This window comes from Saccostrea cucullata, unplaced genomic scaffold (genome assembly GCF_032062105.1).
Source record: "Saccostrea cucullata isolate Sc308-1 unplaced genomic scaffold, CSIRO_AGI_Scuc_v1 ctg72, whole genome shotgun sequence".
Taxonomy (NCBI): domain Eukaryota; kingdom Metazoa; phylum Mollusca; class Bivalvia; order Ostreida; family Ostreidae; genus Saccostrea; species Saccostrea cuccullata.
Genome location: NW_026918900.1, coordinates 1,000,657 through 1,012,117, shown reverse-complemented (window position 1 = coordinate 1,012,117; position 11,461 = coordinate 1,000,657).

Below are 11,461 nucleotides of genomic sequence, written 5' to 3'. Positions count from 1 at the left end.
TTTGAATTTTTAAGATTTTTAAGAAGAATGAGTTGTGGCTGAATGGTAGTATGAACCTCAGGTATATTTTATTGCTTTCCTTGAGATGCTTTGTTCCGATTGATTAATTACTCAAGAAAAAATGGTCCAATCGAGCAATAAAAACAGGGGTTTATTACCAATTCACAATGAACGATTGACGATTGTGCTTTAAACCTCAAGGGACATTGATGACCTAGAATAGGTATTAAAAATAATTTTGTGTCCCTAATGAGCAGTTTCAGTTCAGAAAGTGATGAAAGGAAAAGGTTAAAACAGACGATGATTTTTTTGTGTGTGTTATATCCTGTTTTGCAACACCGTTTAATCAATTGGAAAAAACAATATACTAGTATAGTGTACTAGCATTTGCTAAGGGAATGTTCATACATAAAAAAAAAAATCACAAATGATGTATACATTGCATAATTACGGCGCCGTTGAAGGGCCAGATAAAAAAAATATTTTTATTTGTTCGGACAAATTAGAAATTCGTTCGGACAAATTAGAAATTCGTTCGGACGAATTAGTTATTTGTTCGGACGAATTAGATATTCGTTCGGACAAATTAGAAATTCGTTCGGACGAATTAGAAATTCGTTCGGACGAATAAGTTATTTGTTCGGACGAATTAGATATTCGTTCGGACAAATTAGTTATTTGTTCGGACGAATTAGATATTCGTTCGGACAAATTAGAAATTCGTTCGGACGAATTAGTTATTTGTTCGGACGAATTAGATATTCGTTCGGACGAATTAGTTATTTGTTCGGACGAATTAGATATTCGTTCGGACAAATTAGAAATTCGTTCGGACGAATTAGTTATTTGTTCGGACGAATTAGATATTCGTTCGGACAAATTAGTTATTTGTTCGGACGAATTAGATATTTGTTCGGGCAAATTAGATGTTTGCACAAATTATCCTGTAAAGAGAGATATACAATTTGTCTATTCAGGAGGATTCATCCTTTTTTAATACATAAAAAGCTCTTTGGACCATGACATACACACGTAGCAACTAGACATGTGATATTAAAGTCGGGTATGTTGATTGTAAATATTCGGAAATAATGGATCTATACCGGTATATATTATTGGCCTAAAGTCTGCCATTCTGAAAGTATATTTTCTGAGAGCCCACTAGTAAATTCAAAGGGTCAGTTACTTCTTATCAAACATCTTTTCACTCCCATCCCTGACTAACACTGGGGTGCCAGTGGTCAGTTACCGCTTCTTTGAAAAGATGAGATCCACTCCTTAAGGTTTTACTCCTACTGCAGGCAATTAGTACGGGAAAAAATTGGCATTGAAAAAGTAAGCCCCCCCCCCCCCCCCCCCCACGAAATAGGACTGTCAACATTGGGCATTTTTTCCTGAGTCACCCCCTTTTTTTTGCTTGTCAACTTTTCAGATAACTATTTTTTTCTCAGGTCCCCCCCCACTTTCAAAAACGATGCTACGTGGCTGCATTGTATTAAAATATCGAGCCTCTTATTCGAGGGTCTTAATTTTTTTTAAGGTGGGGCTTACTAGCTAGGACATTTGTAGATTTGCTTCTATACCGCTGTTCCCACATTTAAGTATTTTGTGATAAAGGAACAAAAAGAGGGAATCTCATAAGTCCATCTCCAATGGATTCTTTCTAAGATCGTTAAAAACTATTATTAACACTCTAAAAAAAGTTTTACTTGTTGTTTTTAAAATAAGATATTAGATTGAGAAAAACTAGTAATTATTAGTAATCCATTTAGTCAGAATAGCAAGTAAATGACTATCATGGTTAGTAATTGTAAACATAATTAGTAATAAGGATGAATTCATTTACTTATAAAATGATTTACTAAGTATCAATAGAGTTACTTAAATTATAGGAATTGTATTACTTTAAATTAGTAAATGAACTACTCATTTTTGTTAAATTATTATTACTTAATTCAGAGATAATATGCTTTCTATTTACTAAATTTTATGAATTATTACTAAGTAAATGTAATTCTGAAATTAATTAAAATCTACAATATTATTACTTAAGACAATACTAAGTAAATGAAATACTTATTATATTTACTAATATCGACATTATTTACTAGAAACACTGCAAGGTACCCGCCCTCTGACATGTGAGTACTACTCACAGATTTCTTTATCAGAGTTCCCTAATTGGGCCCTCTGAATGGTTAAATAGAAGTAATCTACTTATGATGGAAACAATTATACTTTCCATTTCTTTTGCTAATTTCTTCATAACTGTTTTATTATATATAACAATAAAACATTTGATTCCAACTTCGAAAGCCTTAAAAATTGAATAAGTTGTATTTTTTTAAGGACCATTTTAAAAATGGTTAAACATTTTAAGTACTTAATATCGCATTTTTATTAGTGTGACTTTTTTTTCACATGAAGGTATATTTAGATGAAAGATAACTCCTCCTCACAGACAATTAGTGATAAGACTACCATATTTAAGTAATTACTGATCTGAATTCTCCTTGATTTAGTAAATAAATTTTTGTTTTAAGTAAATCAATTAAATACAATTCAAACATGCAAGATGTGTTTGTGAAACACCTATGCCACTGTATGGCAACATAGCAAAGGTTAAACTTTTCTTAAATGCAAATTTAATTATTGGGATTTCTTGATATCTCCAAGGCCAAAAGGTCAAGGTTATTGGTATCTAATGAAAGGTCTTGCTACAAAAAAATACATATGTGAAATATGGAAACACTTGCCTCAACCCTTCAGAAGTTATGGTCAAGGTTACCAATTTTGAAATGTAGGTCAAACTCCAAGGTCAAGGACAAAGGGACAGAGTTGGTGGTACCCAAAGAAAGGTCTTGTCACAAGGATGACCTATGTTAAATATGAATGCACTAACCCTAATCCTTTTAGGTTTGCTTTTTAAAAGTGGGTCAAACTCCAAGGTCAAGGTCAAAGTTCTTGGTATCCTATAAATGGTCTTCTTAAAATGATTACATATATGTAAGTATGAAAGCACTTTTCCTTACCGTTAAAAAGTTATGGCCAAGGTTAAAGTTTTTTCCCAAGGATGGAAATCTCCAGGGTCAAGGTCAAAATTTCATAGTTGTTGGTATTCTATGAAAGTTCTTTCAACAAAAAATATATATGTGAAGTATAAATGTCCTGGTATTTACTGTTAAAAAGATTTGGATAAAGAATAAGTTTGAATTTTTTGTGTATAAGGTCTTGTCACAAGGAATACACGTGTGAAATATGAAAGTTATAGCTCCGCTAAATCAAAAGTTATGGGCAAGGTTAAAGTTTCTGCAAATAAACAAAGAATCAGAGAGACAGCTAGACAGACAGACGGAAACGACAAAAACTATATACCCCCGGAACTTAATCGCTTACGGGGGCATTAAAATATTAATTATATAGTAAATAGTGGTAAAATGTAAGTATTAAAGATCAAGTAAAGTTATTACTTATATACACAAATTTAAGTAAATATAAATTACTAAGTAAAACTTTTTAGTGTGTAAGTAAAACATTTTTTTAAAATACAAAAATCAAGTAAAACATTTGAATCTAGTAATTGACATATATTTCAGTAATTGATTTTAAATTTTAAGTAAATGCTTAGTAATTATCTATTACTTATCTTTGTTATTTCAAGTAAAAAATGACTACTAAGTAAAACTTTTTTAAGAGTGAAGTATCTATGTAAATTTTATTTTATATTTAAATATCAGAAAAGCGCATGAATTAAAACATACAGGTATAATACTGACCAAATTAAACACACGCCCCTTTCCGGGAAAAGGATAAAAAATAGATGAATACATGTACGTTCCTAGAAAGTGCAGTAAAATTTAAAAACACATCATAATTTAATGCAAGTTAAGGTTCTCAATGATTAAGACAATCGATCGTTTTTTAAATAGAGGAGTGGGGGGGGGGGTTGTTACTTGAAAACATTTTGACATTCATTCATGATTTATTTTCCCCGTAAAAGGGGTTGCTTTCATAATTTCCCTTTCTATGTGAGTCATTGGCCTATCAAATCTTCGAACTGGTACTCAACTGTAAAAGCGTATAAACAAAATTAAGAAATGCTGAAAGTGAAATTAAATAGTTTGTTCGACTACATGTAGCTCTCCAATAACGGGAGAGGGCTATAATTATGCTCTGAAAATCAATGGACTAGGGAATATACCAGATTGATCGGTTGACCTCGTAATTCACCGGCTCGCGAGTCATATTAACAACCTGGGATCAATACGGACAGGTTCATTTTTGTGAAGTTTTCTAAATTCACAAACAGGAATATCTAATTAAAAACTCAATGAGGACCTTTTAATCATTTTATACACCGCATATGTACCAGATTAATTGATTGAATGTTTTACGCCGAATCGGCAATATTTCAGCTACAAATCGGCTACATGTGTATCAGAAATGTATTTCAAAAATCAGTCACATGTCATGATTAATAACTGCACGGTAGTGAATATGTACATAAAAATCATAAGAAAGAGATCAACATTAAAACGACTTATCTTCAAAATATTTATTGATAATGTTGTTCATTAAAGTTATTTTGCAAAGAATCAAAATAAAATGAAACGTCTTGGTGCAAACCGCACATTATTCGCGGTTTCCTGATAGTTGTTCACAATTTCTCTAATTTGTCCGAACAAATAACTAATTCGTCCGAACGAATTTCTAATTTGTCCGAACGAATTTCTAATTTGTCCGAACGAATATCTAATTCGTGCGAACAAATATCTAATTTGTCCGAACAAATAACTTATTTGTCCGAACGAATATCTACTTCGTCCGAACAAATAACTAATTCGTCCGAACGAATGTCTAATTTGTCCGAACAAATAACTAATTCGTCCGAACGAATTTCTAATTTGTCCGAACAAATAAAAATATTTTTTTACCTGGCCCTCCAGCGGCGCCGTACATAATGATACTTTTGGGGAAAATTATCTTTTTGTGTATCTAGGTTGTAAGGAGTTTTTGTCACGTCTGCTCGTAAATATAGGAATGGGGATAATATACTTTCTACTTAGAGTCTCCGATATGTCAGTCATGATCATATGACCTTTTATTGACAACATAAAACATGAAAAACTCCACTGCGCATGCTCTAACCTCTGATGTTCTTTGAGGCACGTGTTTGCTCTGCTTCCAATCTGTATTGTGTCAATGGGCTTTTGAGCTTGTCATCGTCATATTCCATTGAAAGAAATGTTTTTCAGTTAGTCATGAAAAGCATTTAAATCAATGAAGAAGCTTATAAAATCTCTTAGGCATATTGGTAACAATCTGCTATATTTTTTCTGTCTCCATGCGGAGAGCAAACGCCATATATGCATCATCTTAAAAAAATTAATTTTTTGTCATGGTTTTGTTCATTTTTGCTAAATTTGTGGGCGATATTTTTTAAAATAACTATGGCTTGTCATCACCTGAGTTTTGTTTTGTATGTTTGTTTCTTTATTTCCGATTTTTTTCCATTTAATTTCGCCACCTATTGTAGTACTGCCCATTCCCGTTGGGACATGGTTTATAAATCCAGTATCTAACCACGGAGGATGCTTCAAAATAGAAATGACATGGTAAGGAAAAAGACCCGTCATTCATCCTCTACAAATGAATATTAATAGACCTTATCATGGTTCTTCTAAATTAAAAGGCAAAATATAAACCATATATCCTCCCGTTTTCACTAAAATGGAATTGATATAGGTGTTGAAGAGACTATACATGAACAATATGACACTTAATCCAACCTCTGATGTTTTGGAGGTCCGTGTTTGATCTTCTCCTATTGTGTATTGTTTTATGGACTTTTGATCTTGAATACTGTTCGATATCTCCATATATTATTATATATATGTAATGGTTCAAGCAGACATGGCTGGTAACAATATCGTCTTTGTTTTTAACATGTGTAAGGCATATTGTTATAATAACTGGATTTTGGAAAAACATGGTTTAATTTATTCTACGTTTAAAAATTCTACAAAATCAATATACTCGCAGTTTACTTTCCAGATTCACAAAAAAAAAAACATATGGAGATATAACGAATATTATTATATGATTGAATAATTTCCATCGCTCTGATTGGCTGAGATCCAACTATGTTAGAAAAATATTACGTTGCATTGACCTGCACGTGACGTTGCAGGTGAATACAAGGATTTATTTCCTCTACATTGATCTAAAAATAGATTGGGAAATTCTAAATTGATACAAATTGTTTTGGGAAGCTATTTAAATGACTATGACTTTTTTTTTCATGTGAACAAAACATACGCGAATATGTATTTTTGGGTAAGGGTGGTAAGAGGGGATGCAGGGACCCCCTCCAACACTTTTACTGAACAACAATTTTTACTTTTTGGCAGTCAGTTTTCCCTGATAATACTCCTTCCTTTCAAAATCTATCCTATAGAGGAGACTGACATTATATATTTTTTTTTTCATGGCAACTAAAATTGATAAAAAACATTTCAAATTGATACGACTAGTAAGGTTTATTTACATTTTAATTCTGCCTCTCTCTTGTATTTGGCTAGAACTTAATTAAATGCAAACAAGTAATAAGCTGTATCATTTTATCAGTGACTCATATAATAAAACAATCATTGCTGTTTTTTCGGTCAATACAATGATTTAGCCATCTTCGAAGTACAATATTCACCTCGCCCTTCGGGCTCGGTGAATATTGTACTCCTCAGATAGCTAAATCATTTTATTATATGATTGAATAATTTCAATCTCTCTGATTGGCTGAGATCCAACTATGTTAGAAAAATACAACGTTGTATTGACCTGCACGTGACGTTGCAGGTGAATACAAGGATTTATTTCCTCTACATTGATCTAAAAATAGATCGGGAAATTCCAAATTGATACAAATTGAATTGGTAAGCTATTTAAACGAATATTACTTTTTTTCAATTGAACAAAGATAAGAGAATATATATTTTCGGGTGAGGGTGGTAAGAGGGGATGCAGGGCCCCCCTCCAATACTATTATTTTAACAATAATTTTTACTTTTTGGCAGTCAATTTTCCCTAATAATACTCCTTCGTTTCGAAATCTATCCTATAAAAAAGACTTATTATTTTTTTTATGGCAACTAAAATTGATAAAAAACATTTCAAACTGATACGACTGGTCAAGTTTATTTACATTTTAAATCTACTTCTGTCTTGTATTTGGCTAGGACTTAATCAAATGCAAACAAATAATGAGCTGTATCATTTTGTCAGTGAATCATATAATAAAACAATTATTGCTGTTTTTTTCGGTCAATACAATGATTTAACCATCTTCAAAGTACAATATTCACCTCGCCCTTCGGGCTCGGTGAATATTGTACTCCTCAGATGGCTAAATCATTGTATACACCTCAAAAAACAGCAATAATTGTATAGTATTGACCTCAAAAAACAGCAATAATTGTATAGTATTGACCTCAAAAAAACAGCAATAATTGTACAGTATTCAAGATCAAAAGACCATAAACGAATACAAAATAGGAGCAGACCAAACACGGACCTCCAACACATCAGAGGTGGGATCAGGTGCCATGGAGGAGTATGCATCCCCTGCCGAACGGTCACACACGCCGTGTGCTCCTTGCCATGATCGGGAAATAACGAAAAAATTTGTCGTCAATTCAGTGTATAAATAATGGACTAACAATAAGTATGAAAAACGTCAGTCAGCATTTCATTCACTGATAAATTGTTTTTACTGACAAGGTCATTGTATCGACCATCTATAAAACTTAGAAATGATGACTTTAAACGAGACTGTTGATATTCTTGTTTCATCAACTTGTTTTTTAATAATTTACCTCGATTTAGAAATTGTTCATACGTAGAGCATGCTCTTGTGTGTCGAATCAACTGAGATATATAAGCTTCGTATGCAGGTGAGGAAGGTATATTGCTGCAAAGGTACGGTAAGTTCACGATAGAAAAGTTAAGGTCAGCAGGTTTATCATAGAGCTTGGTTGTTAGATTACTATGAACGTCTTTTTCAAGTAAAATATCCAGTTATGAAACAGATGTGTCAGACTCTGTGGTACCTTTTATCTCAAGCTCATCAGGATATATCGTTTTGACATAAGTATGGAAATTGCCATTGTTAACTGACAATATGTAGTCGATATATCTACATGTCGAGCTGAAGGCCACAGCAAGTGTTTTCTTCTTTTCACGCTTAAGATTTTGCACAAATTCTGCTTTATATGATTACAAAAATAGGTTTGCTAATAACAGGGCGCAATTGGTGGCCATGGGAATTCCAACAGATTGTTGGAAGAGCTGGTCTCCAAAACAACATAGATATTGTCAATCAGAAACTCAAGCGTCTTTTATGTCAACTTTAGAGTACTTGTGTGTACAATCAAAAATCAAATTTTAATGTTAACTTTCAAATTTTTAACTTTTTTATCAACCAAAGTGAGTTTGAGCTAACATTCATATATTTAATTAACGATATCAACTTGAGGAAATCTTTTATACGTAATAATCATAATTTCAAGTAGTTAAACCATTTGTAACAAATATATTCATAAGAAATTATTATGTGAGTAGTGCGTAGCCAATGCAAAAATGTTTTAATAACCTTTTTCCTAATAGCTGTTTTTAAAATTGCAAATCAATCCATAAAACCTCTATAAATTGAAATTGAATTTATGATCCTCAGATTTCCAAATCAAGTCCCCGACGAAAACACAGACCTCTAAAACATAAGAGATGGGAGAAGTACCCATCCCATTTTGTGTCACACCCTTCGTGTGCTCCTTATTATATTCGGCAAATGTGGAAAAAAAAATCAGTAGACAATTTATTGTGTTAATAATGGCCAAGCAATTTGTATGAAAACCCCTGACAGCATTTGCATGCATTCTACTTTTTGATATATTTTATTTGCCAGGAAGGTAATTGTATTGACCATACATGTAGGATTTGCGAAATGCTGGCTTTACTCGAGGCTTTTAATATCCTGGTCTCATCAACTTGTTTGTCGATACTTTTCCTCGTTAAAATATTGTAACAGTTGTAGGTCAAGCTCTTGTGTACCGAAGCAGCTGGGAGGCAAAAAACTCCGTATGTGGCTTATTATGGTACATAAATGAGTTGACAATAGAATTTTTTTTTTATTTATTTAAGTAATTGCAAAACATATACACCTCTCTCTCCCATTTCATACCTGTTGGATAAATACAAATACACACACATTAATAAACATCTAGTATACATACATAAGGATAGATACACTTCAATATACGTATAATAAACATGAACATACACTTACGCAATATGCAATGCATATTCAATCAGTAATTATATTAAGAGTTACTATTAGACACATTAAAAAGACATTTCCACTTGGACCATCTATTTTTGTAAAATATATTTCCTGGCAATTTTTCTTCTAAACAATAGTAATTATTTAAATATTTTAAGATATCATTAAAAACAATATTATTGTTTTTTCTTGATCGTTGAAATAAGTATTTCTTCACTAGTAGGATAATCAAATTAATTGCCATATGATCTTCTTCCAAATTACCAAAAATAACAGTTTTGACATCAAATACAATTTTTGTACCAGACTTTTGAAATATCTAATCTGACAATGCTAACCAAATCACAGAAACCTGTGGACAGTAGAAATATACATGCTTGATTGATCCTGGTTCTAAGTTACATATTGAACAAAGTGGTGATTTTTTTTAGACAGATATAGGTTCTTATTAGTACCTAATATTCTATGAATAATTCTAATTATAATAAGACTTTCCAAACGAATACATGTTTCAAAGCATCTCTTAGTATAGAAGTGAAAGAGAAGTAACTCAGTATGAAATTTTTTTCATCTTGAAATTAAAAAAAAATAGTTCGTGTATTTTTTTTTTCAAATTAGATTTCCGTAATCGTGCCTATATAAAAAAACAAAATTTTATTTGATATTCAACGCATCCTAATAAATTGTTCACTTAAAAATTATTACAGTAAATACAATCTGTCATTTGACACGCTGATATTTGAGTAAAGAAAATATTTCATTCACGTCCATGAATGCTACAGTATGATATATGTATACTAGAAAATGATATAAAAAACACCATTTTTAAAAATAAAATTCGTAACAACTTGTTTCCTAAGGTCTAAAACATTCACATACCTATCTATTTTTTACTGTCTTCGATAAACAGCGTTGCGTTAATGATTTCTGCAGAAAATGACTGATGATGTTCTTAGTACTGAGGAGTCTCCCCTGCGCCCCACCAGAACCAGTTTGTCTTCCACCGGGGGTGTCATTGCAGTCCCCAGAACCCCCCCCCTCCCCTCCCCGCCTTCCTATGTGCATATTTAACTTCTCTATGCACCTTCTTGCTGGTAGAGAACATTTATTCTTTAATATTCTCAAATTAATGCGCAGTGTACATTTTGACAGAGGAATGGTACATTTGTAGCAACGTTGAGCATAAAATCAAATTTTTTTTTCGTTCAAAAATTGAAAATTAAACCGTCATTCAATTAAAAGCATTTCATTTTTATTAATTCCATTCTAATATAAATGTTATGTATCATAGGAAGTATACAAGTGTAATAATAAGTGATTTACAAAACTGTATGTTCCATAGTCAATACAAACTCATGAAAGACATCAGAAAATCGTTTTGCTGGCAAGGTTTATGTCAAGTACAATAAATGATAAATTTGATTGGGAAGGGTTCTCAGTTGCAACTATCATCAGATTACATGTACATGATAGTATATATTTCAACTAAAAACAGAAAATAAATTTTAACAATTTTAACAAAATACAGCAAAAAATTAACTATTCAAATAAATGTATGGCACAATGTAAAGACATATATGCGTGCTCTTAACCTTGGTTGATCAAACAAGAGCTGTTCTAAACAATATTACTTGTATCACTCCTATCCTGCGTTATGATCAAAAAATCGCAAGCTTGAAATTTTCGAGAACTGCAGAATCCTAAAACTCTTACACTATGAATCAAAACAATCTATCTAGATACGCTGATCACAAAAAGTTTTTGCGTCACAACGCACAGGCACCTGTTTATTATTATTAATAAGTTTATTATTAGGTAGGTAGTATATATTTTATTAAAGGAAAAATAAATAACGACAGTTGCCTGTGCCACAATGATATGTTATACTGAGTACTCAGTTACAAAATTTCATGTCACAACAGCACACATTAATAATTTTTTGCTGATAAAGACAGTAAAGATTATAATAAAAATCATAATTTTCAATTGATTATATTGCAATAAATTTCTAACAAAAATTATTTGTCTCTATGTTTGCTAAGAATTGGTTTAAACAAAAAAATCTCTTGGTCAATTTCCATCTCAACAGGCTTTAAAAAAATGTCAACACATTATAATGGTAATTAA